This window comes from Coregonus lavaretus, assembly GCF_964263955.1.
Source record: "Coregonus lavaretus genome assembly, chromosome: 29".
Taxonomy (NCBI): domain Eukaryota; kingdom Metazoa; phylum Chordata; class Actinopteri; order Salmoniformes; family Salmonidae; genus Coregonus; species Coregonus lavaretus.
This window is the reverse complement of record NC_140016.1, coordinates 34,316,657-34,343,723: the sequence shown is the minus strand read 5'-3', so window position 1 is coordinate 34,343,723 and position 27,067 is coordinate 34,316,657. Positions and strand designations below refer to the sequence as shown.

The window sequence follows — 27,067 nt, the reverse complement described above, 5'->3', positions numbered from 1 at the left end:
GTGTTTCTACCCCTTCTCTGTGCCTTACAAAGTCCGAAGCTCATGTATGTGTTGAAAATTCCCGTATTGTGATTGCATATCTGATTAAATAAGTGTATCTCCTCAGAAAGACCAACCTTAAACAATAACTTATTCCTCAACCTCCATTACACCTTATTGCATGTCAGCATAAGCATGTAACACCAAGTTTACTATTGATAATGACCGTGTTAGTGAATGCAAATGGAGACAGTGGGCCTCTTCTTGTTAACCTAGATATGCTATACCTGCCCCTTCAAAACTCACACTCACACGCTCATCTAACAGTCCCACATATAGACACACACACAAACACACACACACACACAGAAACCCCCATGTGTTCCTGAGTAAGGTGTTGCCTTCCACCGCACCACACCATACTGCATCACCAAAGCTGGCCCATTTAATCATTGGTTTCACGCCAATTCTAACCAAGTTCCTGTAACACTGTTCTGCCAGTAGTCCTAAAAATAAACACTATAGTTCTTCTCCATGACAGTTAATACCCACTGGGCACAGACGTCAGTTCAATGTCTAGTTTTGATTTACATTTGGTTGTTCTCAACTAATGTGGATTCAATGTGAAATCAACCAAAAATGTCACCCTGTCATTGGATTTAGGTTAAAAGTTTGGTAAAGAAAATACGAAATTCCCTTACGTTAATGACTTTTTGCAAATCCAGTCAGTTTTCCAAGTCGATTCAATGTCATCACATTGATTTTTTTGGTTGAAATTACGAGGAAACAAAGTTGATTCAACCAGTTTTTGCCCAGTGGGTAGTTACTGTAGCCTCGTACGAACCATCCTGATCTCGCGAGAAACAGAAGGTAAGCAAATTTCCATTCGAGGGTGACCGTTTATTACAACTTCTTCTTAAAGTGCAATGGAGGGTAAAGTCTTAACAGAGACGACCACAAAGACGCAGAGAACATGAAACAGCCCTATGCACACTTCCTCTCTCAAAACCTAACTCCTCATACGTGCAACAGTGTCTCTGTGTTTAGACAATATTCACAGAGGTAGGAGCAGGGCGCATACTGCAATGCGTTTCAACCAAGCAGGTCTTCCCTACATCTGTAATATATTCCATAATATCTTCTCTTACCAGAAGTAAATGGGCCCACCGTCCAAACCATGCATTCAAAAAAATAATCTATTTATATTATTTATTAACAGGCCACACGCAATAGATAGGAAGAGGCATTAGAGTTGTGAAAGCAGGACAGGAAATTGCAGCAAGGGGCTCGAAAAGACATATGTCCCCATATCTCTTAGGTAAAGCTAGTAGCTACTTGAGCGCTACTAGAAGCTACTCATTCAAATGTCCATTCGGCCATTTTACCTGTTCACAGAATAGCAAGAATGATTAGAATCTGGAAACTGCAAAGGCGCCAATCATCTGTGACCAAAAACAAAGGGTATATAAGTGATATTATGCGCTGAAGAGCAGCAATACACATCTCACATGGGCGATGGTTGTTTGTTCCCCATCTCCAACCTGCTTCATGTGCAGAGGTGAAATCATTAGCTTGAGGCGAATTGGCAGGATCTAATAGCGAACTGACATGATTGCAAAATGTGGGTGTAGACGGATGACTCTGTTGCTGAAGAATCTCCACATTTGTCCTTGGTCCAATAATTAGTTCCCTACTTCTAAAGGCATGTCAAAAGAAAGTTTGAGGTTTATGTATAATGTTGATAGTATATCTAAGAGTTTTGAAATATGTGATTTGAGCCTAGGTGGGTGTTAGTTCTCTCTCTCTCTCTCTCTCTCTCTCTCTCTCTCTCTCGCTCTCTCTCTCTCTCTCTCTCTCTCTCTCTCTCTCTCTCTCTCTTTCTCTCTCTCTCTCTCTCAATTCAATTTCAATTTCAATTTAAGGGCTTTATTGGCATGGGAAACGTGTGTTAACATTGCCAAAGCAAGTGAAGTAGATAGTAAACAAAAGTGAAATAAACAATAAATATTAACAGTAAACATTACACTCAGAAGTTTCAAAAGAATAAAGACATTTCAAATGTCATATTATGTATATATACAGTGTTGTAACAATGTGCAAATAGTTAAAGTACAAATGGGAAAATAAATAAACATAAATATGGGTTGTATTTACAATGGTGTTTGTTCTTCACTGGTTGCCCTTTTCCTCTCTCTCTCTGCCTGCCTCTCTCTCTGCCTACCTCTCTCTCTGCCTGCCTCTCTCTCTGCCTGCCTCTCTCTCTCTCGCTCTGCCTGTCTCTCTCTCTGCCTACCTCTCTCTCTCTGCCTCCCTCTCTCTCTCTCTGTCTGCCTCTCTCTCTCTCTCTCTCTCTCTCTCTCGCTCTCTCTCTCTCTCTCTCTCTCTCTCTCTCTCTGTCTCTCTCTCTCTCTCTCTCTCTCTCTCTCTCTCGGCTTTTCGGACCTTATGTGTTTGAGTGACACAAAGGGTTGAAATGGAAAAATACAGACACAAGACAGAGACCACTAAAGTATGCCTCTCTCTCTGCCTCAGCTCAGCTGCCTCTTCCTGTGCATTGACAATTATACTCTCTCAGAAATATTTGAAATGCTTCGTTTTGAAGACTCTCCCGTTGTTTTGGCTGCTGTGCGGGAAGAATTTGGTACATGATCAAACTGGAATAGCAAAAACACTTTCAACCATCCAGCATCCCAACCTTCTACAGAAACCTACCTCTATCTCCTAAGCAACAGCTGCCTAAACGCTAACATCCCACTGGGCACACCACGTCATTTCAACGTGGAAATGTGGGTAATATTTGGTTGCGACGTTGATCAATGAGATTTCAACCTTTATTCACCCACTCCAAAATACACAAGTTTGTTAAATTCCTAATGTATGCTTTAACCAAGATAAAAAAATCTCAACCAAATTCCAATGGAAAAACAATGTTGGATTTTTGGTTTAGTTGTCATCTAAATGTGTTATCACAGCGCTTTCAACCATTTAAAAGCACAACAAAGTTCAAATGGGAATACAATGTCAGATATTTTGTATTTATACAACAACTTAATGTGTTATCACTGTGCTTCATCTAATAGCACAACCAAATGACCTGGATTGCAGTTGAGATTACAATAAAAATACATGATCAATGATCAATGCTGTTCGAGATTCTGCACAAATTATTATAGCAATTGTGAAGATCTCCACAGACAAGTGACCTTTGCATGCTATCTTGAACATGGACGCTTTCTATGATTACATAGGTTAACCTCAAATTGTGGCCATGGATATGTCCCTCATTTTAAGGTTGAATAAATACTGTTACATTAGTTTGTAAGATAGCCTTAACTTTAGGCTATTTACTGTCTTACAAAAGTAATATTGAATTGTGTTTGATTGAGAAAGCAACCAAATATCAACATTTAAAGGATATCTAAAGCTTGGATAGTTTCATGAGCCACTGGCTTAATCCTATTCTTTAACTTTTATTTTTGGTTTAGTTGGAGACATGAATCCAACATTTCATTTGTTAACTTGTCGACAAGTTAATAGGCTATTTACTGTATTGGAAAACTAATCAACAAAAATTGTCAACGCAACCAAATATCAACATTTGAAGGAGATGTATCTTTTGTGCCACTGATTTAGTCTGGCTTTAATTCCAGTTTGTCTACAAATTAATAATTGATAACAAAGTTAAAGAGTAGGACTAAATCAAATCAAACGTTATTTAAAGTGCATTTAAAGTTTGATTTGGTTTAGTCCTATTCTTCAACTTAGATTTTTGGTTGAGATGGAGACGTGAATCCAACATATCAATTATTAATCTGTAGACAAACTGGAATTAAGACAGATTAAGTGAGTGGCACAGATGGAACTATCCAAGCAGAAGATACTGTACATCTCCTTCAAATGTTGATATTTGGTTGCATTGACAAACTTTAAATGCACTTAAAATAAAGTTTGATTTGATTTAGTCCTATTCTTTGATTTTTGTTTGAGATGGAGATGTGAATCAAATATATTAGTAATTAGTCCCGTGTAGCTCAGTTGGTCGAGCATGGTGTTTGCAACGCCAGGGTTGTGGGTCCGATTCCCACGGGGGGCCAGTATGAGAAAAAATATATACAGTGTGGAGAACAAGTATTTGATACACTGCCGATTTTGTAGGTTTTCCTACTTACAAAGCATGTAGAGGTCTGTAATTTTTATCATAGGTACACTTCAACTGTGAGAGATGGAATCTAAAACAAAAATCCAAAAAATCACATTGTATGATTTTTAAGTAATTAATTTGCATTTTATTGCATAACATAAGTATTTGATACATCAGAAAAGCAGAACTTAATATTTGGTACAGAGATCATACGTTTCCTGTAGGTCTTGACCAGGTTTGCACACACTGCAGCAGGGATTTTGGCCCACTCCTCCATACAGACCTTCTCCAGATCCTTCAGGTTTCGGGGCTGTCGCTGGGCAATACGGACTTTCAGCTACCTCCAAAGATTTTCTATTGGGTTCAGGTCTGGAGACTGGCTATGCCACTCCAGGACCTTGAGATGCTTCTTATGGAGCCACTCCTTAGTTTCCCTGGCTGTGTGTTTTGGGTCGTTGTCATGCTGGAAGACCCAGCCACGACCCATCTTCAATGCTCTTACTGAGGGAAGGAGGTTGTTGGCCAAGATCTCGCGATACATGGCCCCATCCATCCTCCCCTCAATACGGTGCAGTCGTCCTGTCCCCTTTGCAGAAAAGCATCCCCAAAGAATGATGTTTCCACCTCCATGCTTCACGGTTGGGATGGTGTTCTTGGGGTTGTACTCATCCTTCTTCTTCCTCCAAACACGGCGAGTGGAGTTTAGACCAAAAAGCTATATTTTTGTCTCATCAGACCACATGACCTTCTCCCATTCCTCCTCTGGATCATCCAGATGGTCATTGGCAAACTTCAGACGGGCCTGGACATGCGCTGGCTTGAGCAGGGGGACCTTGCGTGCGCTGCAGGATTTTAATCCATGACGGCGTAGTGTGTTACTAATGGTTTTCTTTGAGACTGTGGTCCCAGCTCTCTTCAGGTCATTGACCAGGTCCTGCCGTGTAGTTCTGGGCTGATCCCTCACCTTCCTCATGATCATTGATGGCCCACGAGGTGAGATCTTGCATGGAGCCCAAGACCGAGGGTGATTGACCGTCATCTTGAATTTCTTCCATTTTCTAATAATTGCGCCAACAGTTGTTGCCTTCTCACCAAGCTGCTTGCCTATTGTCCTGTAGCCCATCCCAGCCTTGTGCAGGTCTACAATTTTATCCCTGATGTCCTTACACAGCCCTCTGGTCTTGGCCATTGTGGAGAGGTTGGAGTCTGTTTGATTGAGTGTGTGGACAGGTGTCTTTTATACAGGTAACGAGTTCAAACAGGTGCAATTAATACAGGTAATGAGTGGAGAACAGGAGGGCTTCTTAAAGAAAAACTAACAGGTCTGTGAGAGCCGGAATTCTTACTGGTTGGTAGGTGATCAAATACTTATTTCATGCAATAAAATGCAAATTACTTAAAAATCATACAATGGGATTTTCTGGATTTTTGTTTTAGATTCCGTCTCTCACATTTGAAGTGTACCTATGATAAAAATTACAGACCTCTACATGCTTTGTAAGTAGGAAAACCTGCAAAATCGGCAGTGTATCAAATACTTGTTCTCCCCACTGTATATATATGCACTCTGGATAAGAGTGTCTGCTAAATGACTAAACAATTAATTTTAAAAAAGATTACATTTGAAATCAACCAAAGCTTAAAACCCTAGGCCTATATGTACTGTCTATTTTTAGTTAAACCCTGGGTTGAATTGAAACAATAGCTGTAGATGACTTTGCAAATGCTATGTGCTGTAGGCCTAAATAGTATCATTGATGATATGACTTATAAAGTATGGCTACCTTTCATTTGCTCTGTTAAACCTACCCTTTGGAATGACTTCAATAGCAACAGTGAATACTGTATATCTCTCAATAATCATTCTCACGATAGCACATTGGTAGTAGTCAGTGACAAATATCTGGGATTGGTTAAAACCCTGAATGGGAGACCAAATAAATAGCTGTACATAGAGCAACTCTCCAGTAGGAGATGCTGTCCAGCATATAGTTTTTTTTTCTGATAGTGGATATAACATTGAAGATCTGACGTTATTTCAAAGGTACAAATTCTACATATTTTATACAAGGTTCGTCTATGTTGAAAATTGGTTACAATGATGACATAATCCTGTGATAGAAATTTCACCCTCAAAACAACAGTTGATTACTTATTTCAAATTCAATGTCTTTTCCACGTCACAGAACATTGACAATTACATTGAAACAACCAGTTTTTGCCCAGTGGGATAGCACCCATTTAAGTCAAAACTAACTGGAAACTACTGCTAAAACATGGCCCTCTGAAGTTAATTACAAGTCCAATGGCCCTCACACAGACTTTTTAAAACTATGCTCCATGGTGTGGTTGTGAAATAGCACCTCCCCCGCCATCTCGCTCTCTCTCACACACACACGCCCATCCCTGATCTGTTTACATTCACACTAATACCGACATGTCACAGCACAGGTCGGCAAGAGGAGGGAAAACACCATACCTGAAACATACCAGCAGCACAACACCCATGCTTCACACACACCCACTCATGCAGCAGCAACCTTCAATTAAAACAAAGGTGACCGTGAAATTCCTGCTTTCTCGCCTCACTAGACGACCACTGCTCCTTGAAACGTTGCTCTGCATTCTCCAACTGATAATACGTGCAAGTTGGCAAGGCTTACCCTAAGAATCATGGTTCCATAGAGAGGTGCTATCAAACAGGGAGAAAAATGCAGTCAAGATACTTTTGTGTCTCCAGTAGTTGCTTGAGGCAGAAATGACAACATACCGAGCCTGTATTGAGATTGTGCCCTCAAATCTTGGAGTACTATCAGAACACTGAGGCTTTGGCTCCTTCTGGGAGTGGGGACCTGGCTGCTCAGAGCGGTACATACCAAAACAGGTCTGGACACAAGCAGGCTGGTGCGTCCACCCATCGTCAGGCATGCTGCAAGTCAGCAACACACACACAGTCAGCACACCTACAGAAAGAGGAGCTTGACTCTGCTTCATTGGCCTCCATCTTATCGCAGGCTTTGCCCAAGTTTGGGGTCAAATGCTATAAAATAAATCTACCCCAGGTAGCACATAACATTCTAAGAGCCATATGTTTCTTAGGGCTTGGTGAGAGCGTGGTTGTCCTATGGTTATTTTTCATACAACCTTCACACAACGTTCTGGGAATGATGCAGGATACCCAGCTAGCATATAATGTTCTGAGAACCATATGTTTCTTCTGTGGGAATTTCAGTACGTCAGCATAACATTTCTGCGGGTTTCTTCATGGTTCTATTTAAAGTCATGTTCTCAGAACATCAAGAAAACTTTCCATGAAAACCACAAGAAAACAGTAATGTTCAAAGAACATTCTAAGAATGTTATTTAAAAACATACACATTCCATTCTCTGTGTTAACAAAACTCTCTCTATCCTCTTTTGTTGACATGTATTAATGTCGCCTGAGGGGATGGCTGCCGTTTTATGGACTCTTAACCAACTGTGCTATTTTGTGTGTTTTTTCGCATTGTTTGTAACTTATTTTGTACATAATGTTGCTGCTACCATCTCTTATGACCGAAAATAGCTTCTGGACATCAGAACAGCGATTACTCACTTTGAACTGGACAAATAATTTTTCTTTAATGAGTCGGACGAGAGGAATTTGCTCCAGACACCCAACAGGGCCCTCATCCCCGTCATTCGCAGTAGAAAGAAAAGGAGATATCGCGGAAGGAGATCGGGGTGCTTGGAAAGGAGCCGGAGACAAGTGGCTAATCTGCCTTTGCCATCGATACTATTGGCCAATTAATAATCGCTTGATAATAAAGTGGACGAACAACAGGCACATATATATCCTACCAACGTGACATTAAAAACTGTAATATCTTATGTTTCACCGAGTCGTGGCTGAACGAAGACATGAATAACATACAGCTGGCGGGTTATACACTGTATCGGCAGGATAGAACAGCAGCCTCTGGTAAGACAAGGGGTGACGGTCTATGTATATTTGTAAACAACAGCTGGTGCACGATATCTAAGGAATTCTTAAGGTTTTGCTCGCCTGAGGTAGAGTATCTCATGATAAGCTGTAGACCACACTATCTACCAAGATATCTATATTCTTCGTAGTTGTCTATTTACCACCACAAACCAATGCTGGCAATAAGACCGCACTTAATGAACTGTATACGGCCATAAGCAAACAGGAAAACGCTCATCCAGAGGCGGCGCTCCTAGTGGCCGAGGATTTTAATGCAGGGAAACTTAAATTCATTCTACCTAATTTCTACCAGCATGTTAAATGTGCAACCAGAGGAAAAAAAAAACTCTAGACCACCTTTACTCCACACACAGAGACGCATACAAAGCTCTCCCTCGCCCTCCATTTGGCAAATCTGACCACAACTCTCCTCCTGATTCCTGCTTATAAGCAAAAACTAAAGCAGGAAACACTAGCGACTCGGTCAATAAAAAAGTGGTCAGATGAAGCAAATGCTAAGCTACAGGACTGTTTTGCTAGCACAGACTAGAATATGTTCTGGGATTCTCCCGATGGCATTGAGGAGTACACCACATCAGCCACTGGCTTCATCAATAAGTGCATAGATGACGTCGTACCCACAGTAACTGTACGTACATACCCCAACCAGAAGCCATGGATTACAGGCAACATCCGTAGAGCTGCAGCTTTCAAGGAGCGGGACTCTAACCCGGAAGCTTATAAGAAATCCCGCTATGCCCTCCGACGAACCATTAAACAGGCAAAGCGTCAATACAGGACTAAGATCGAATCGTACTACACCGGCTCTGACGCTCATCGGATGTGGCAGGGCTTGCAAACTATTACAGACTACAAAGGGAAGCACAGCTGCGAGCTGCCCAGTGACACCAGCCTACCAGATGAGCTAAATTCCTTCTATGCTCGCTTCGAGGCAAGTAACACTGAAACATGCATGAGAGCATCAGCTGTTCCAGACGACTGTGTGATCACGCTCTCCCTAGCCGATGTGAGTAAGACCTTTAAACAGGCAACATTCACAAGGCCGAAGGGCCAGACGGATTACCAGGACGTGTACTCCGAGCATGCGCTGACCAACTGGCAAGTGTCTTCACTGACATTTCCAACCTCTCCTTGTCTGAATCTGTAATCCCAACATGTTTCAAGTAGACCACCATTGTCCCTGTGCCCAAGAACACTAAGGTAACCTGCCTAAATGACTACCGACATGTAGCACTCACGTCTGTAGTCATGAAGTGCTTTGAAAGGCTGGTCATAGCTCACATCAACACCATTATCCCAGAAACCCTAGACCCACTAAATTTGCGTACCGCCCCAACAGATCCACAAATTATGCAATCTCTATTGCGCTCCACACTGCCCTTTCACAGTTGGACAAAAGGAACACAAACGTGAGAATGCTATTCATTGACTACAGCTCAGCGTTCAACACCTTAGTGCCCTTAAAGCTCATCACTAAGGACCCAGGGACTAAACACCTCCCTCTGCAACTGGATCCTGGACTTCCTGACGGGCCGCCACAGGTGGTAAGGGTAGGTAACAACACATCCGCCAAGCTGATCCTCAACACGGAGGCCCCTCAGGTGTGTGTGCTCAGTCCCCTCCTGTACTCCCTGTTCACTCATGACTGCATGGCCAGGCACGACTCCAACACCATCATTACGTTTTCCGATGACACAACAGTGGTAGGCCTGATCATCGACAACGGCGAGACAGCCTGTAGGGAGGAGGTCAGAGACCTGGCCGTGTGGTGCCAGGACAACAACCTCTCCCTCAACATGATCAAGACAAAGGAGATGATTGTGGACTACAGGACAAAGAAGAGGACCGAGCACGCCCCCATTCTCAGCGATGGGGCTGTAGTGGAGCAGGTTGAGAGCTTCAAGTTCCTTGGTGTCCACATCACCAACAAACTAACATGGTCCAAGCACATCAAGACAGTTGTGAAGAGGGCACAACAAAAACTATTCCCCCTAAGGAGACTGAAAAGATTTGGCATGGGATCCTCAAAAGGTTCTACAGCTGCACCATCGAGAGCATCCTGACTGGTTGCATCATTGCCTGGTATGGTAACTGCTCAGCCTCTGACCGCAAGGCACTACAGAGGGTAGTGTGTACGGCCCAGTATATCACTGGGGCCAAGCTTCCTGCCATCCAGGACCTCTATACCAGGCGGTGTCAGAGGAAGGCCCTAGAAATTGTCAAAGACTCCAGCCACCCTAGTCATAGACTGTTCTCTCTGCTACTGCACGCAAGCGGTACCGGAGCGCCAAGTCTAGGTCCAAGAGGCTTCTAAACAGCTTCTACTCCCAAGCCATAAGACTCCTGAACATCTAATGAAATGGCTACCCAGACTATTTGCATTGCCCCACTAGGCGGTGTTGGAGGAAGGCCCTAGAAATTGTCAAAGACTCCAGCCACGGCAAGCGGTACCGGAGCGCCAAGTCTAGGTCCAAGAGGCTTCTAAACAGCTTCTACCCCCAAGCCATAAAACTCCTGAACATCTAATCAAATGGCTACCCAGACTATTTGCATCCCCCCCCCCCCCCCCCCTTGCTGTCATCAAGGCAAAGGGTGGCTATTTGAAGAATCTCACATATAAAATATATTTTGATTTGTTTAACACTGTTTTGGTTACTACATGATTATATATGTGTTATTTCATAGTTTTGATGTCTTCACTATTATTCTACAATGTAGAAAATAGTAAAAATAAAGAAAAACCCTGGAATGAGTAGGTGTGTCCAAACTTTTGACTGGTACTGTACATTCCCACAACTTCCAAGGAACCAAATGTGCTAACTGGGACTTGTCTGTGGGTGAAGGAGTTTTTTGCATGCATCCAGAGGCATTGAAACGGAGGACATGGGGCAACTGAAGTGACCACATGTCCTGTGTCCCCTCAATTTGATCCATTTGTAGATTTCTTCAGTTTCTTTTAAACAATCAATTCAAAGACATTGAATTTGGTCATCAGTGCCCATTCAAACAAATCACTTGCATGACACCTCTGCCTGCATCTATAGTACTGCATTGAGTAGAATCATACATTAGGTTCTGAAATTGTGGCATATTTCCTTTGGGTGAGTCACTTCAGTTAGAACTGACTTTATTTGCAGCTTTAGCAGAGATTAAGACTAATAGTGAGCTGTCTGTAAACAACCTAAACAAACACCAAATCAGCTCTTAAAATCTGGTACCCTCTAAAACCCTGACAGTCAGGACCACTCACACCCTAGACAACTGAGAGAACACTATCTCTTCTTCAAATGAGCTTATCTCACTTCAGACAATGAAATACCAGCATAACAGAGTCTTCACATGAGAACTGTGCCGACTCTGAGGAGAAAGTAAGACAAATTATCACTGAAAAGCTGCAGATGGATCACACAAAGAATGAGGGGGAGCACGCCCACAGGTCTGGAAAACATGTAACCAGCCCAGATGACATACCCAGGCCGATAGTGGTCAAGTTCCTAAGTTTTAAGGACAAGATGGTTGTTCTGGAGAGAGCCAAGAACTTAAGAGGAACTAACATCTTTTTCAACGAGATCTTATCTGAAGCTGTGTGCCAGAGGCGGAAAGAACTTATCCCAGCTATGAAAGCTGCCAGAGAGCATGAAAACATTGCTCACATCCGCTACGACAGGCTCATTGTCCACCTTCCCTCCCAAAAGCCTGGGAGGAATGAGAGAACCAAGACTCAGGGTCAGTAGCTTCAGCCCAACATCACACACACACACATATTTGTTTCTCTCCATATTATGTCTATCTCTGATAAGCTACCAAGGAAAGGGTTAAGAATAACCCATATGAATATATGTAGCTTTAGAAGTAAGGTTCATGAAATCATTAACTTGCTGACATCGGATAACATTAATATTCTGGCCATCTCTGAAATGTACTCAGATAGTTCCTTTGATGATACAGCAGTAGCAATTCAGGGATATAACATCTACAGAAAAGACAGGAATGCCTATGGGGGAGGTGTTGCTGTATATTTTCAGAGCCATAGTACCGTAAACTTTGAGAGGATCTCATGTCAAATGTTGTTTTTGTGGTTGCAAGTTCACCTGCCTCATCTAAAGCCTCTTCTTTTGGGGTGCTGCTATAGGCCACCAAGTGCTAACAGTCAGTATTTGGATAATATGTGTGCAATGCTTGATCTATATTCTGGGTGACCTGAACATTGACTGGTTAGCAACTAGCTGTCCTCTCAAGAGACAGTCTCTATTGGCTGTAGTGACGATAACATTGTGGCAATAACAAGGAAAGCCAAAGTGCCAAAGGTTGGGCCTAAAGTCATTTATTAGAGATCATAGAAATGTTTTCTCAGAACTCTTTTGTTGAAGATGTCAAAAATGTTTGTTGGTCTGATGTGTATGAGGAAGTTAATCCAGATGCAGCACTGAAAGTATTTGTAAAATTATTCATGCAAACTAACTGTGAGAGCTGTTGGAGACACCTAGATTGATGATGAATTGAATAAATTATGCAAAAGTGGTGGCAAACAAGTCAGGCTGCTCAGCTGATAGGTTGACATACTGTAAATTGAGAAATGTTGGGACTAAACTTAACAAAAAGAAGGAGAAATTATATTACCAAACAAGAATAAATGACATAAAACACAATGGGAAAATACTTTGGAGTACCTGAAATAAAATCATGGCCAGAAAACTAAATTCATCGTTCATTGACGTTGGTGGGTCATTTATAAGACAAATATTACCGATATTACCAATAATTTCTATGACTATTTTACTAGTGAAGTGGAAAAACTCAGAAGCAAAATTACAACATTTAACGGTGAACCATCATATGGTAAAAAGATGAATAAAATAAATAAATAAAATATCTAATAATTAAAGAGAAGGATTGCAGTTTTGAATTTGGTCAAGTTAGTGTGGGAGAGGTGGAAAAACTATTGTTATCCATAAATAATGATAAGCCACCAGGTATAGACAACCTTGATGGGAAACTATTGAGAATGGTAGCAGACTGTATTGCCACCCCTATTTGCTATATCTTTAACCAAAGCCTAAAGGAGTGTGTGTGTCCACAGGCGTGGAAGGAAGCTATAGTAATTCCACTGCCTAAAAATAGTAAAGCGCCCTTTGCTGGCTCTAACAGCCACCCAATCAGTTTGCTGCCTGTTCTTGGTAAACTGATGAAGAGGATGCTATTATTCAGCAAACAACTAGAAAAGGGCACTTAACTTGTACTGTACTGACTCAGATGACTGATGATTGGTTAAAATCATTATAGATGAAGCTGTCTTGTTAGATTTCGAATTCAGGCTGTAACACAACAAAATGTGGAATAAGTCAAGGGGTATGAATACTTTCTGAAGGCACTGTACATCTAAAACTAAAAGCATTGTATTTGGTTCAAAACATTTTTTAAGACCTAAACCTCAACTAGTGTTGTACATAAAGGATGTGACCATTGAGCGAGTTGAGGAAGCTAAAGTCCTAGGTATAATATTGGATGGGCAATTATCATGGTCAATTCATATTGACAAAGTTGTTGTGGAGATGGGGAGGGGTATGTCTGTTATAAAAAGATGGTCTGCGTGAGTTGGTAGGGGCAAGGGAGTGGTTTTGGACCGATTGTGCTCAAAATCATAGAATATAATTACTAAAATGGACATCCATCAAATTTCTGTGGCTTTTCATGTTCTAGTGATTACGTTTTGTCATGTGGTTTTCCCTGCAGGGCATTGTATTATGTGAGGCTGGGTGCAGGTAGGAGAGAGGGAGCCAAGCCGGTACAGGTCAATATTTGTGAAGCCGCGCTGGCCGGGCTTTATAAAGCAGGTCATTTGTTTATGATAGCAGAGGGGAAGGTGCAGCATTGATGCAGGAGATGGCCATAGAGACAGACATGCATTGTTCTATAAGAGGGGCAGAATGGCGACATGTTGTTGTTCAACCAAATTAATGTAGTAGGCCTACTTTACCGCTGAGTGATCAGTGTGTATGATTCTAGGAGGGAAACCTATTTGACACTATACGCACACAACATAGCCAAAAAGGTGTCTGAGTATCGTGTAATTTTAGAGTATGATCCTGTAATTTCTAAGAAACATGATAGCTTTCACACTGAGGCTACTTTGAATAAAGGGAACAGACAACAATCTCTGGGGGCCTGTGACTTTTCATGATGAGAATCAAACTTTAAATATTCAAACACACACTCCCAGAGCCGTGAAGGAGTCTTTCAGTCACACAACCCTCAAAGAGCTACTCTCCATGAGGAACTAATTTACTGGCATGCATTTCCAAACGTAATCTTTCTGAGAGGAGGATAATGATGTAAATGTTGCCATCCTTCACAGTGATGGAAGCTCAAACACTCAATTTAACAAGTTGAAGGAAAAAAAGGTAAAATTACTGTTTTGTGTCAATGGAACAGAACTAATGAGCAGCACTTGAGAGAGTAGGTAGTGATTAAGGTAAAATGTGAGTAAGAGGGGACAAAGCCTCTCTTTAAGTTTCCACCCAAGTCGAAGTTAATTGGCAATTTGCCAAGGAAAATAATATTGGCTTTGAAGTACTTGATGCTCGAAAACTTGACTGATTTCACTTTCACAGAGTGTCTAAGTGAAACATAACCCAATTTGATATACAAACGGTAAAGAAAGCTTAAATAACCTAAATTATACAAACAAAGAAATTGCAAACCCAATGCACATAATGTAAGGAATAACAATATGTGTGTATGTACTAACCTGTCCTGGATACATACAAGCCATGTATCGGTAAGGAGACAGGCATTATGGGTACTGTAGTACATCATGCCCCAAGCCACAGACAACCTTCCCTGTCATCCTCCCTCTCATCTCAGCTCAGTCTGTATTGATCCAAGCTGATCTCCGCTACATTACTGTATTAGAGAGGCTGCTTTGGGAGAGCTTAATGGCTAGCAACTCGCACTCATCCACTGGCAGCCATTCCCAACCAGCCTCTGTGATGCGATTTTTTTTGACTGCATTAACATTGAACTTCGATATGGCCAGGGCAGCGTGGATCATTTTAGGAGACATTCTAGCTCAGAAATATGAGCAGGCTTCTTACGGCATCAGATTATATTTAGACATGTTTTTTTGTGTCAATGTTGGGTACAGTGGAAGTTCCTTCATTAATTAACTGAATTGTGAGTACATAATTATCAACATTTTTTCCACTGTTACATTCTATAGAACTATCACCATCATTGGCTTCAATCTTTTAGGACCCAAGCTATTACTACCTACAAAACTGCACAATACAGACCAATCCACATGCAGGAAATGTGTAATTTCATGATGACACCATGGTTGTTGTCTAAGACTTGTGAAGCCACATTCTCACAACATCAGACCAAGCAGCCATCCTGTCTGGTTTTGTCCTTCATACCTCACACTGTTCTCATGTCCTCCACGCTGGCCTGGTGCTATATTCACATCTGTGAAATTATTATTCTCAGCTTCTGAGGTTCTGAGCTTGTCTTCTAAAGCTTCGAGCAAGGCATTTTGATAAAGGTTCTGATCTTGTCTCTGTAATTGTGGGCTCTTGCATGTGTCTGAGTCCGACGCATAGCAGACAGGATCAGTCTCTGTGCTGGAGTCATGGAAGGTATGGCCAGTTTTAATGATGAACATTGCTTTGAGCTAGGCATTTGGAGAGAGGTTCTGAAATAGTGTTCGTAACTGTGGGCCCTTGCGTGTGTCTGGGTGAGGACTCAGAGCATAGCAGACACAGGAGGAGTCTGTGTTCCTGGAGTCATGAAAGGCATAAAAGGCAGGGCCCAGTTTTCCACACCACTGACTGCAGAGGCCCACTTCACTCCCGTCCAGCCACAGACAACAGTGCAACTGGGCTGTCTGGGAGCCAAGCCTCCGAAAACCGCATGAAAAATCCTTATCTCCCGGTGTCAGAATGGCTGATCGTATTACATGGCACTGCATTGCAGGCCCAGATGCTATTGAAGGCGGCAGTGTGGCAGTTTGAATTAAGACAGCTGTGAGCGATACTCCTATAGGGAGAAGAAGTAGAAGTTAGAGTTGGATTCAAATGACTGGTTGGTGGTCATTTGAATCCAGGTGTCCTTCCTGCCCCGCAGGAAATCCAGATGAGCTTCATGATTTATATAAATTCACTGAAGATCTGCACTTACACACTGTTATATTAACAGCATTGCACTTTTCATGTGGCCTACTTTTGTCCTGTTGCTGCAGGATTATTTTGCTACGACAATACTGGTCAAATTAAGATCCTACATCTATAGTATTAGGCTTGATGTGTCCTGCAGTCGAAGCACTGTAATGTCTTTTTGAGGCATGTTACCTCATTAAGGGTGGGTCCAGACCAATGCAGCTGGAAAGAAAAACATGATGCTGTATATGTATGTGGAGAGGCCACAGAATTATACTGTGCTCTTCTGAGATGTCAGTTGAAGTTGGTGGAAACATTAATACTCCACCTACCATCTCTTCACTAAACAAGAAAAGTTGCAAATAGCCGTGTTTCATCTGAATGAATAAGCCATCATTGCTGAACTTATACATTTCAGAAAAAAACTATATTTCTCTTGCCGCCCACATACATGTGATGTTTCCATGATAGATACAGTATCATAGCAAGACGGACATATAACAAGAGGCGCTCCTGAATCATTGAGGTTTTAATGGGAAGTGGGTTGCAATAATGTTTATCTTTAAAGACATGCAACATACTCCTGCAGTATGCTGCTGACTTACTTGACAAGACTGAGCATATGTGTTGTCCTTTCTAAGAAAGAATCCTAATATTGACACTAAATATTCTTCAAGATGATGGATTCTGTTGAATTTCCATTGTATTTCAGTAACTAGCCTTTCTATGGTACCTATAACCCAAGGCACCCTGTTGACACTGCCAACCCTATTCGCAGAGTTGGAAAGGTTCTGCCCCCTCAGCTCACAGGCCTGATGTTGCATAACCGAGAGCGTTATCAATAGGAAGGTGTGACTTCATCTTCCACACAAACAACTCTTTTTTTATTACCATAACGGCTACCTGGGGGCATGGTGGTGGGAGTCGAGCGCACCTTCCCATTCCTCAGGGCTAGTGTAGGAGGGAAGGAGAGAGAGAGGGAGGTAGAGAGGGAGAGATAGAGGGGGCTCTGGTGGGCAGTTGGTGATGGGGGGAGGCAATAGAGCTGGCTAAAGATCCCGCGAGGCTGAGGACAAAGAGTTTTGGTAGGGAGGTAGATGGGAGCGTGTCGCTCAGAGTGTCCCCCAAACATGAGTCAGATGTGGTCTTGATCCCCCTGGTTCACAAACCAAACAAGCCTGTGAGACTGACTATCTTGCATTCCCTAAACGTCTCATGATTCTTTGTAAGTCATTTGAACTAGGGATGATAATCATGCAGATATTAACAGTGACTTGAAAATATAGAAGATATGGACTGTGCATGTTTAAATAATTAGTCACCTCAAGCTGACAGATGGAACTGATCAGTGACATAGAGGTAACTGCCAAAATAAAGGAAACACCTATATAAAGTGTATTAACAGGGCGTTGGGTCCTCACGAGCCAGAACAGCTTCAATGCACCTTGGCATAGATTCTACAAGTGTCTGGAACTCTAATGGAGGGATCCGATACCATTCTTCCACGTGAAATTCCATAATTTGGTTTTGTTGATGGTGGAGGAAAACGCTGTCTCAGGCACCGCTCCAGATTCTCCCATAAGTGTTCAATTGGTTTGAGATCTGGTGACTGAGACGGCCATGGCATATGGTTTACATCGTTTTCATGCTCATCAAACCATTCAGTGACCACTCGAGACCTGTGGATCGGGCCATTGTCATTCTATGGGGGCATAGCCATGGTAGCCAAAATAATGGCCTGCCCAGCATTTTTTACCCTAACCATGATGGAATGTTAATTGCTTAATTAACTCAGGAATCACACCTGTGTGGAAACACGTGCTTTCAATATAGTTTGTATCCCTCATTTACTCAAGTGTTTCCACTATTTTGGCAGTTACCTGTATATAGCTCTGTTTTATAGATAGCTCACATAGAGCAGTGGCCTAACAAGATCACATCAGCATCATCAGTCGCTGTAATGAAAATCACATCATCTAATTTTTCAGGTTTTCTAATTCCGTTGCGAGCAGAAATTCTGCCCTATATTTCTGCTTCCAGTAATGAGACACCCAGCTTACATCTCTGGTTCCTCCTTGCCAGTCTCAGCATGTTTGTGTGTGTCAGACAGTTGCAACATTGGGAGAGCTGCGCGTTGCTCAATGGAAATAGAGTATGAAAACGCAATGCAAATCCGCCCCTGGGTCAACACAAAGGACCCTCAGCCAGGCAATGCAGCGCAAGAAACACAAGACAGTCACAGGGTACTAACTCTTTCAAATGTGGCCAATGTCCACCATGCACTTTTAGCACGAACAGTAAGAAATGCATAGTTACTGTTAGCCGACTAAACTCAACTCCACGATTTACGATGGAGTTTAGGGCGACTAGTGGGAGTTTATCAACAACTACGGATTTCATGCAGCACCCAAAGAAAGCATGCAATTACACAGGAGCTCCAGTCCAACCACACTAGTCGTCACTCAACTCCATCGTAAACCGTGGAGTTGAGTTTAGTCGCTAAATTACTATATACCACTTTTACCATCAAAATGATATATTGTTGAAGGCTATTGACACTGAATGGGTCCATGTATGGGTCTTAATCTGGTTCATCTGGCTATCTAGAGCCTGCAGCATCCACCACAATAAAGGAGGGGTTGGGGGGAGTTTCAAACCAGAGGTGTAGAATTCAGATAACTTCGAGCACATTGTGACCTGTTACAGGCCTCAGATGTGTGTGTGAAGCCCCTAACCCCCTAAACATTTACATTTTAGTCATTTAGCAGACACTCATTTCCAGAGCGACTTCCCTCAAAAACATTTTGGCACTGAGCAAATTTCAGGTCTGCTGAGTGCAAACTTGAACATTGTGAAAATTCTGTGCAACTTCCAGCACGCGTTTACACTGAGGCTGTACCCACAGCAGGCTACTGTGGCTATTTGATCATAATGTAGGCCTACCAAGAGTGGCCTACCGAAAACAATGGAGAAAAACATATCCCATAACATTTTAACATGGAAATAGCTGTTCTTTCATTCAGCCTACAGTAGCAGCCAATGTGTGGTGTTCAATGCCTATGAGAGTTTTGAAGAAAAAATAAACATGCAGGGCTTGACATTGACCTGTTTATCCACTTGTCCTTCAGACAAGGAGGTGACTGAAAATGTTGTGTTTGATGCAAGAAACCACTTTACAAAATAAAATGCATTATTATTCCCATACCATTATTACAGAGATTCAGACAAATTATGCTACGCTCTGCCTATTGGCTAATTAGCTTATTCAATACCGCCTCAAAATACAACACTTCCCCTTTAAGACAAAAAAGCTATTTACCTGACTCGCTTTTCAAAGATGGTTTGTGCTCTTGTTGGAAGCAACCACTCCCCCATTGTTGACTGGAACTTAGCTATAACTGGGATAATAACTCACTAACTAGTAAAGAATATGAACAAATGTACACACGTGGCTACATGCAGCTCTCACTTTGATCTCAAAACTCACGACCACTCATACTGTAGCCTAAACACAGTCCAGTTCATAGTGAATGGCACAGATCCTTATATGGCAATGGCTATTTGCATATAGGCCTCCTGCAGCTCTGATTACTTATGGCGCACTGGTCTGTGTAAAGTACTGGCCTGAGTCGTGCCTGTCAATGCAATAGAATCCTACTCCAACGCGCTCTGCCTACAAGAAAATCTCTTGCACAGTTAGTTTTGCATACCAAATCTTGCATAGTTCGTTTTGTTTAGGTCTAGCAACACAAATGACAAGCCAGGAGCATGACACAGCGTGTGCTTATTTACCCATCAACCGCGATACAGCTCAAACAAACTGCTGCCCTCGGGTCATTCAAAGCCAGCCCCAGGATGGATTGTGAAAGGAGAAAATGTGAACCAGAACAAACCCAACCCTCGATTGTTCCATATGCAGCCATGCCAAGCCTGGGTTGATTAAATCCACCCCTCCTCCTCCTCAGCCAGGCCTAATGATCTAATTACAGGCTAAGACTTGTTGACTCTGTATTGTGTGAGAAGCCAACCTGACACTACATTTTACATTTTAGTCATTTAGCAGACACTCTTATCCAGAGCGACTTAGTGAGTGCATAAATTATTATTTTTTCATACTGGCCCCCTGTGGGAATCGAACCCACAACCCTGACGTTGCAAGCGCCATGCTCTACTAACTGAGCTATCCGGGGCTACACTACTGCTGCCTTCCCTCCGTTCCTCCCTCTCTTTATCTCTCTGACTCTCCCTCCGTTGTGACAGAAACTAGGCTCCTCTCTACAGTCCCTCAATAGGCCAACAATGGGCTGCTCTGGTGTGTTGTGTGTTTGTCTCACGACATGGCCAAACCTCAGGTACTGTGCCTCATTTACAAGCCAAATCAAGAGGCCAGGGTGGGCACGAGGCAAGATTAGAAAGTTAGGTCAGATGCAAACTCGGAATAGCTACGGGGCACAACTGAGCTATTCACCAATGTTCAAACTGGGTTATTGACTCATGGGATTAAAGGTGTGTAAATCATTCCTTAAATGCAACATTTTCCAGGTGTAGACCCTGATGACCTAGATCAAAACAGTGACCTCATAACTAGGACTCTTCATGAGCGAGATAGAGAGAGGGGAAAGGGGGAAGCCTTGTTTTGTCCCGTTGCCATGATCATCAGCCTGGCATAGCCTGCATGAATCAGGACAACAACCACAGAGGGCTGATTTGATAACATCAGGTCTACAAGATGGTGTAAGGTTCTCAAATGATATGTGAGAAGATCATTGAGCCAACATTAAGTTAAACTGCTTTATTTCGGGTCTTTCGAGGTCTGTTGGATCTATACAACAAAAACTATGGGGCACTTTGTTATGAATGTATCACAGACACATTTCCAAATGCCAACTTCAATAAAGGCTCCGTTTGTATGTATGAATGTTGTTTAAACAGTCCCATGTTTGCTCAGTGGCTTGCGCACAATGTGTTGTTTGGACCATTTCTGAAGCTCATGAGCAGTTTGTCAGTGCAGAGCATGTTTCTGGTGAAACAGGAAGCATGCTTTTATCTCTGCTGCAAGTTTTAGCAACAGAAACCTACCACAACTGAATAGGAGATAATGGTGGCACAACACCAGCTTGTTTGTCATCCCCTGTGAGTCGCAATGAATACCTGCTGATCCTCATCTGCCTTACAGAATGAGCAACATTCATGCAGGGCTCCAGTGGCCTGATTAAGTCCTGATAAGCAAGCCTGAAATCAAACAGCAGGGAGTGGGGAGAAGCTCCTTCTAGAATCTATAGCAAGGAATTACTTTTTTAAAGAAAAGGTTCTAGTGGTAGGCTAGCGCCAGACCAAAGCAGAGTCAGTGAAAAGATTGCGTAACCTTTTCAGAATAATGGCCTAAGGTCTACTCAGAGTTGCCATGAAAGATAATTACAGGTTTTACTACACCATGACAAACTGTAAACTCTCATGTGGGCTTGGTCAGGGGGCTTGCAAAACATGGTTCACTCCCTTGCTAAAGCGCACCATATATGGCAATGACTCTTAAGCAAAACAAACAATGACGTGACATCAAACATACAAATGATCATTCTCACAAACAATATATCTATCATTGCAATTAAACCTAGATAGACATACATTTAAAAAACACTTCTTGAATCTACTTGGCATATCTCAACATGCAAAGTGTATATAAGGTGTGTCAAGAACATTGAGCATCACGCAATCCACCCTTTAGCCAGAATAGATTCCAACCCTACGCTAGCTTACAACTGCACTAGGGTCGGACAGGCTTCCTGTTTAGATTAAAAGACCGCGGAGCCGGCGCATGATTTGGCTCGGAAAAATTGTATCTCAATCCAGGGATGGGAAATTGTCCTCCAAGTTGTACTCCGAACCGTCCCATTATTCCAACTGTTACACCGAGAACATTGAACGACTGCTAGTTTTTTTAGAAGTCGTTCAATCTTCTCGGTATAATAGTTGGGATAATGGGACAATTCAGAGTACAATGCATTTCTCATCCCTGGATTGATGTACGCTTTCTGAGCCATATCTCACGCCATCTCCGCAGTCTTTTAATCTAAACAGGATCCTGTCCGACCCCAGTGCAGCTGTAAGCAAGCATAGGGTCGGAATCTATTCTGGCTATCCACCGTTTAACATCTGAACAATGTCTTTTTAGTCTGAGCTCAATGTCTGTCTACACTATGTCCTGGAAAACCATAAAAGGACGTAAAGTATGCTGTAATAGTGCTATAAATGATGACCCAGTTTTATGAAAGGTGTTTGATAAAGTTTTAGTGCCGCTAACAAAAATGTGTCACTGACAGCAATGGGTACATGTCTTGTTTGGTATCTTTAAAAAGTGCATTATGAAATGCGTCTCGTATGAAAACATACAAAACATGCCACAAAAGCTGAGCAGTGAATTGTATCAACATGACATTTTCTTGCTGTTGACTTTTATTTGTCAAGTCGTACTTCTACTTTTCTCGTGACACATTTGCAATATAGGAAAATAAATGAGGAACACATAAAATTGTAAATTCATGACCCATATAAACAACTCTAATTGGTTTGAACCAACTATTCACCCATAAAGAAGCAAAATAGCGACATAAATTCAAAGAAATACATCAGTCACTAACCTCAAAGACACAGGGCTTAGGTGTCGGACTCCATGTTAACAGTAGAACACGTGACAGATCTGAGTGACTTAAAAAACTCAGGGGGAAAAACTGATACAACTGCAATGATGAAAAATAATCCAAGTAAGGGAGTGCCTCCAGAGAGCGGAGGGAAACAGCGCTGTACAGAAGGTGTGGAACACTGACCTGCCCTCTACCTCTCCCACAAAACTGAAAAGGAGAAAAAAGCGAGGCAATGGCTGCTGTTTGAAATTTAAAAAAGGAGAAGTGTAGTGAAGCAACTTGCCTCTCCCTGTGAGTCATACAGCACAACATCCATTGGTGGGGGAGCCCTCAGACAGAGTGGCTGCACCTGGCCAATCGCGAGTCAGGGTGGGCCCTGTATGCAAATCCTTTCAGGTGAGTCACGGCAGGTGTTGGGGATTGGCTGGGGGATGGAGGTGGGGGAGGGGAGAGTGGGACGGATCAACCAGTAAGCCACACCTTGAGCAATGTTTTTCCTGCGGAGGAGTGCTGGGGAGGAAGTGGGTGCTGTAAATGCATAGTTCAGTTTACCATTGGTCTGGTATGCATTCGCTCGAGGACACTTGGACTTTGACCGAGCACCATAGAGCAGTCTTGTCTTGGTGTGTAAGGAAAATGGTTCAAGGCAAACGCAAGACCTGGGACACACTTGAATGTAAAAATATGGGTCAGAGAAGAATACAGGCTCATTTTCATCCTTAAGCTTTCATAGCAGCGTTAGAAATGAGCTTTGAGATCTTTAAGGCAGCGCAAATGAGACAGTAAGAGGTAAATCCATTGGAGTGGTTCTTGCGGCAATAGAGGCCCCGATAAAACCAACTTTTTATGTGACTTCACTGGAAGGTACAAGAATAGTGGGCTATAAAGACCAAAGCAGTCTCACCTGACCACACTTAGACATCAGAGGCAGGCCACTGGTCTTAGCTAATGTCTCAGCACATGTGGTTCTATAGACCTCCCTCCTCCCCCCTAGAACCCACCTGGATGATACACTGCTGATGCATATGAGTGGCCGTACTCATGTACACACACGTACAGACACAGACACACACCCCACCATCCCCCCACCTCATCCTGTGCTCTGCTCTGATGTATGAGCCTGTTGAGATAGCTGGTGCTTGACAAGCATCTTTATCAGAAACAACCAGACTGACAAACAGGAAGTTGAGTAGTTCTGTGATGTAGGTGTGTGATTCACTGTGTGTGTGCGTGTGTGTGTGTGTGTGTGTGTGTGTGTGTGTGTGTGTGTGTGTGTGTGTGTGTGTAGAGTGTGTGTGTGTGTGTGTGTGTGTGTGTGTGTGTGTGTGTGTGTGTGTGTGTGTGTGTGTGTGTGTGTGTGTGTGTGTGTGTGTGTGTGTGTGTGTGCGTGTAGAGTATGTGTGTGTATAGGTGAGACATCTCAGCTACAATCTTTCCAGTAAAAGGAGCTGCATTTGATGTGGTCAACTTTTCACTAACCCCAATCTGAGAGCATTGTGCTACAATCAGTGAAATGGCAGTTTTTAGTCAGGCTGGCACAGCTGAGGACCATTTCAGCACAGAAGAGAGATAAATTGTTTTCAGGGCTGCCCTTGGCCTCGAACAGAACAAATACATTCAACAACCCTCATTCATCAACGCATCTGGAAATAGTGTCCTCTACACAGCCCCAGCTCAGACACATTCAGCAGAAGAAGTCAAAGCAGTCTATTAAGACTGTCTGACTCCAGGGTTTTAAAAACCCAGGGTTGTTAGATGGTGAGAGATGTAAACACACCAACACACACACACACATAAACAGAGATAATGAATCATCATTCCCCCTTATCTAAACCCTGAAGATAAACAATTATCTTTGTGTCAACAATAATTGATCACAGGACCAAGGCTGGAGCCTGGTGGAAAGTTGCTTACATTTTTGCAGTAAATAGTGTGGATATGCTTATTATTTTAATTCATCCGTAAATAGTGTCTGATGGTGCGTCTATTTTTCGCTCAGAGCTTGGCTGTGTGGCTCTCTCCAGAGAGGAGAGGAAGAATGGCAGTATATTCAGACCACATGGCCAGTGTCATCATGTAAAGGACCATTTCCCACAATTATTTCTCCCATGGGTCCACAATAACCTTTTCAATTAGGATTTTTGATGGCTAGTCCAGGATCCTATCAAAGTCTAAGAGAAGATGGGGTTAAGGTCTCTCATTGAGAAAGTTGCATTGTTTTCCCAAATATGAATTGACATATAGATTACAGTGTACAAGCAAACTTAAGTCTTGGTAGTATCTGGGTGTGATACTACAGCTTTGATTGATATCTATAGTACTTCTGTGAGAAATCCCAGTACTCCATTCCCTCCAACTTCCCCACAACAAAGACCCCAGTTCAAACAGCAGAAAATTACCTCACCTTTTTAATTGGCTGTTAAGTGCAGTCATTTGCAAAAACAAAGCAACACACTAGTAACGGGTGGCGGGATAATTGACTTCGCTGAAAAAAATCTATGTTAAAAGGAGAGAAAAGAAAACAAATGAGAGGTCAGGTTCAATAGACACTGAGCTCATGGTTGGCACAGATAGCAGCGCTTCATTATTCTCTCCCGCAGTCTCATTAATGAATACTAAGGAGCACATTTTGTTCCACTTTCTGCCAGCACCCATGCCAAAGACTACATTATCCCCCATTGCAGTCCCCACTGTAGTCCCCTTTATCTGCAGAGGGAATAAGATGATAGCTCGGCGGATGTAGGCCTCAGAAATTATGCCATTCCATCTCTTCACCTCAGAGCACTCATGGGTGGATGTCACTCTGTCTCTGGTGGCTATTTTCCTCAGTTCAGCTATAAGCCGATATTACTTGCACCAAATCTAGGGTCTGGCTGTACTTTAGCCTTGGAGAAAAACAAAGTATTAAAGCTTGATATGGGGCCACTATATCAAGCCTCTTGGAGTGTGTTTTCTTATTAGCTTGTGAAATTTCATATGTGTGTCATATTTTATATTTAAGCACAGTAGCTAAACGAGCACAATCATATAATAAAGGCTAGGACTTGAAACAGATGTATACAGCAAGGCCATAGAGGAAAAGTGATGTACAGAAAAGGCTATAGGGAGTGAAAAGCTACAAATGAAACAAAAAGATTCAAAATCCAAACGATCTCATTGGGGTAAAAGTATGCCGAAACAGCCATTGAGCCAAGACACAAAAAGGAGAGTGTGGAAGGTAAGAGAGAGCTGCAGCCTTGATGTGAACTGAACTCAACCATGTGACCCTGCTGACTAAGTGAAGAGACACATCTTTCCTTTATAGACGAAAAATAAAAACGGCTAAGTCATATATTGCTGCTGTTGCATATCAGAGTCCAACTAAAACAGAGAATAGCCACAAAAAGGCCACATTTTCTGTAGCATGTCCTGTTTAAAAAGCAGACACAGCAACACTTCGCCTGAAGATTCTATAGTGTGGCTCATGTTTGTTTCAAGTTGTTTCCCCCTCTTTCAAGCAAAATAATTCAAAGGAGGGGCAGAGAAATAAAGACCTGAATCACAATAATGTGGGTTAAAGATTAAACTGGGTCTGTTTTCGTAGAGCTAAGTCTTGTGCATTTTCGACCTTGTTTTGTCCACTTGAACTTTAATCAGCTGACATAGCTTATCTAGACATTAGCAAATGCCTTGCACATATAGGCACTCACTACCAAATAACTTCAGCTAACACAGCTATGTGTGGTACACCCTGGCTCTGACATTTTATTTTCACATTGTCCAGTCCTTTCCAGCACAGTTCCAGCGGCCGTGTTGGATGTGTACCCAGGCCGGTGGAGTACAGTACATCTTATCTCAGCTCAGTACTGAGTCAAGGGCCTGATTGAAGACCAAAAATAAGCCAAATCTTGAAGGCCTGAGATGTGAAGCCTTTGTGAAGGATAGGCAGTGCTGTTTGTGCAGCTCCGAGGTCAGCTGATGGCCGTTCCCTGAGTGACTCAGAGCTGGAGGGGTGTGTCCTCTTTGGGCCCTGGTCAAAAGTAGTGCACTAAATAGGGAATATAGTGCCATTTGGGACATAGCCTAGGAAAGTCCTCAGCCAGGGCTAACAGGGCTGAGATAGCAGCCCTCACGGGACAAGCAGATTAAGGTGGAGCAGGAGGAAGGGGCAGCGAGGCATTCTAATGAG

At 42.6% G+C, this 27,067-nt stretch overlaps 1 protein-coding gene across 1 annotated transcript in view; it reads right to left on the bottom strand.

Annotated features, from left to right (window-relative positions):
* The window catches only part of LOC311104662 (ETS-related transcription factor Elf-1-like), a 58,274-nt gene extending 35,166 nt beyond the window's left edge, over positions 1-23,108 (bottom strand). Inside the window, exon 1 of the mRNA XM_084146533.1 lies at positions 22,897-23,108. The gene's annotated coding sequence lies outside the window, so the exon portion shown is untranslated. The remainder of the gene's footprint in view (positions 1-22,896) is intronic.
* Positions 23,109-27,067: the final 3,959 nt, after the last annotated feature.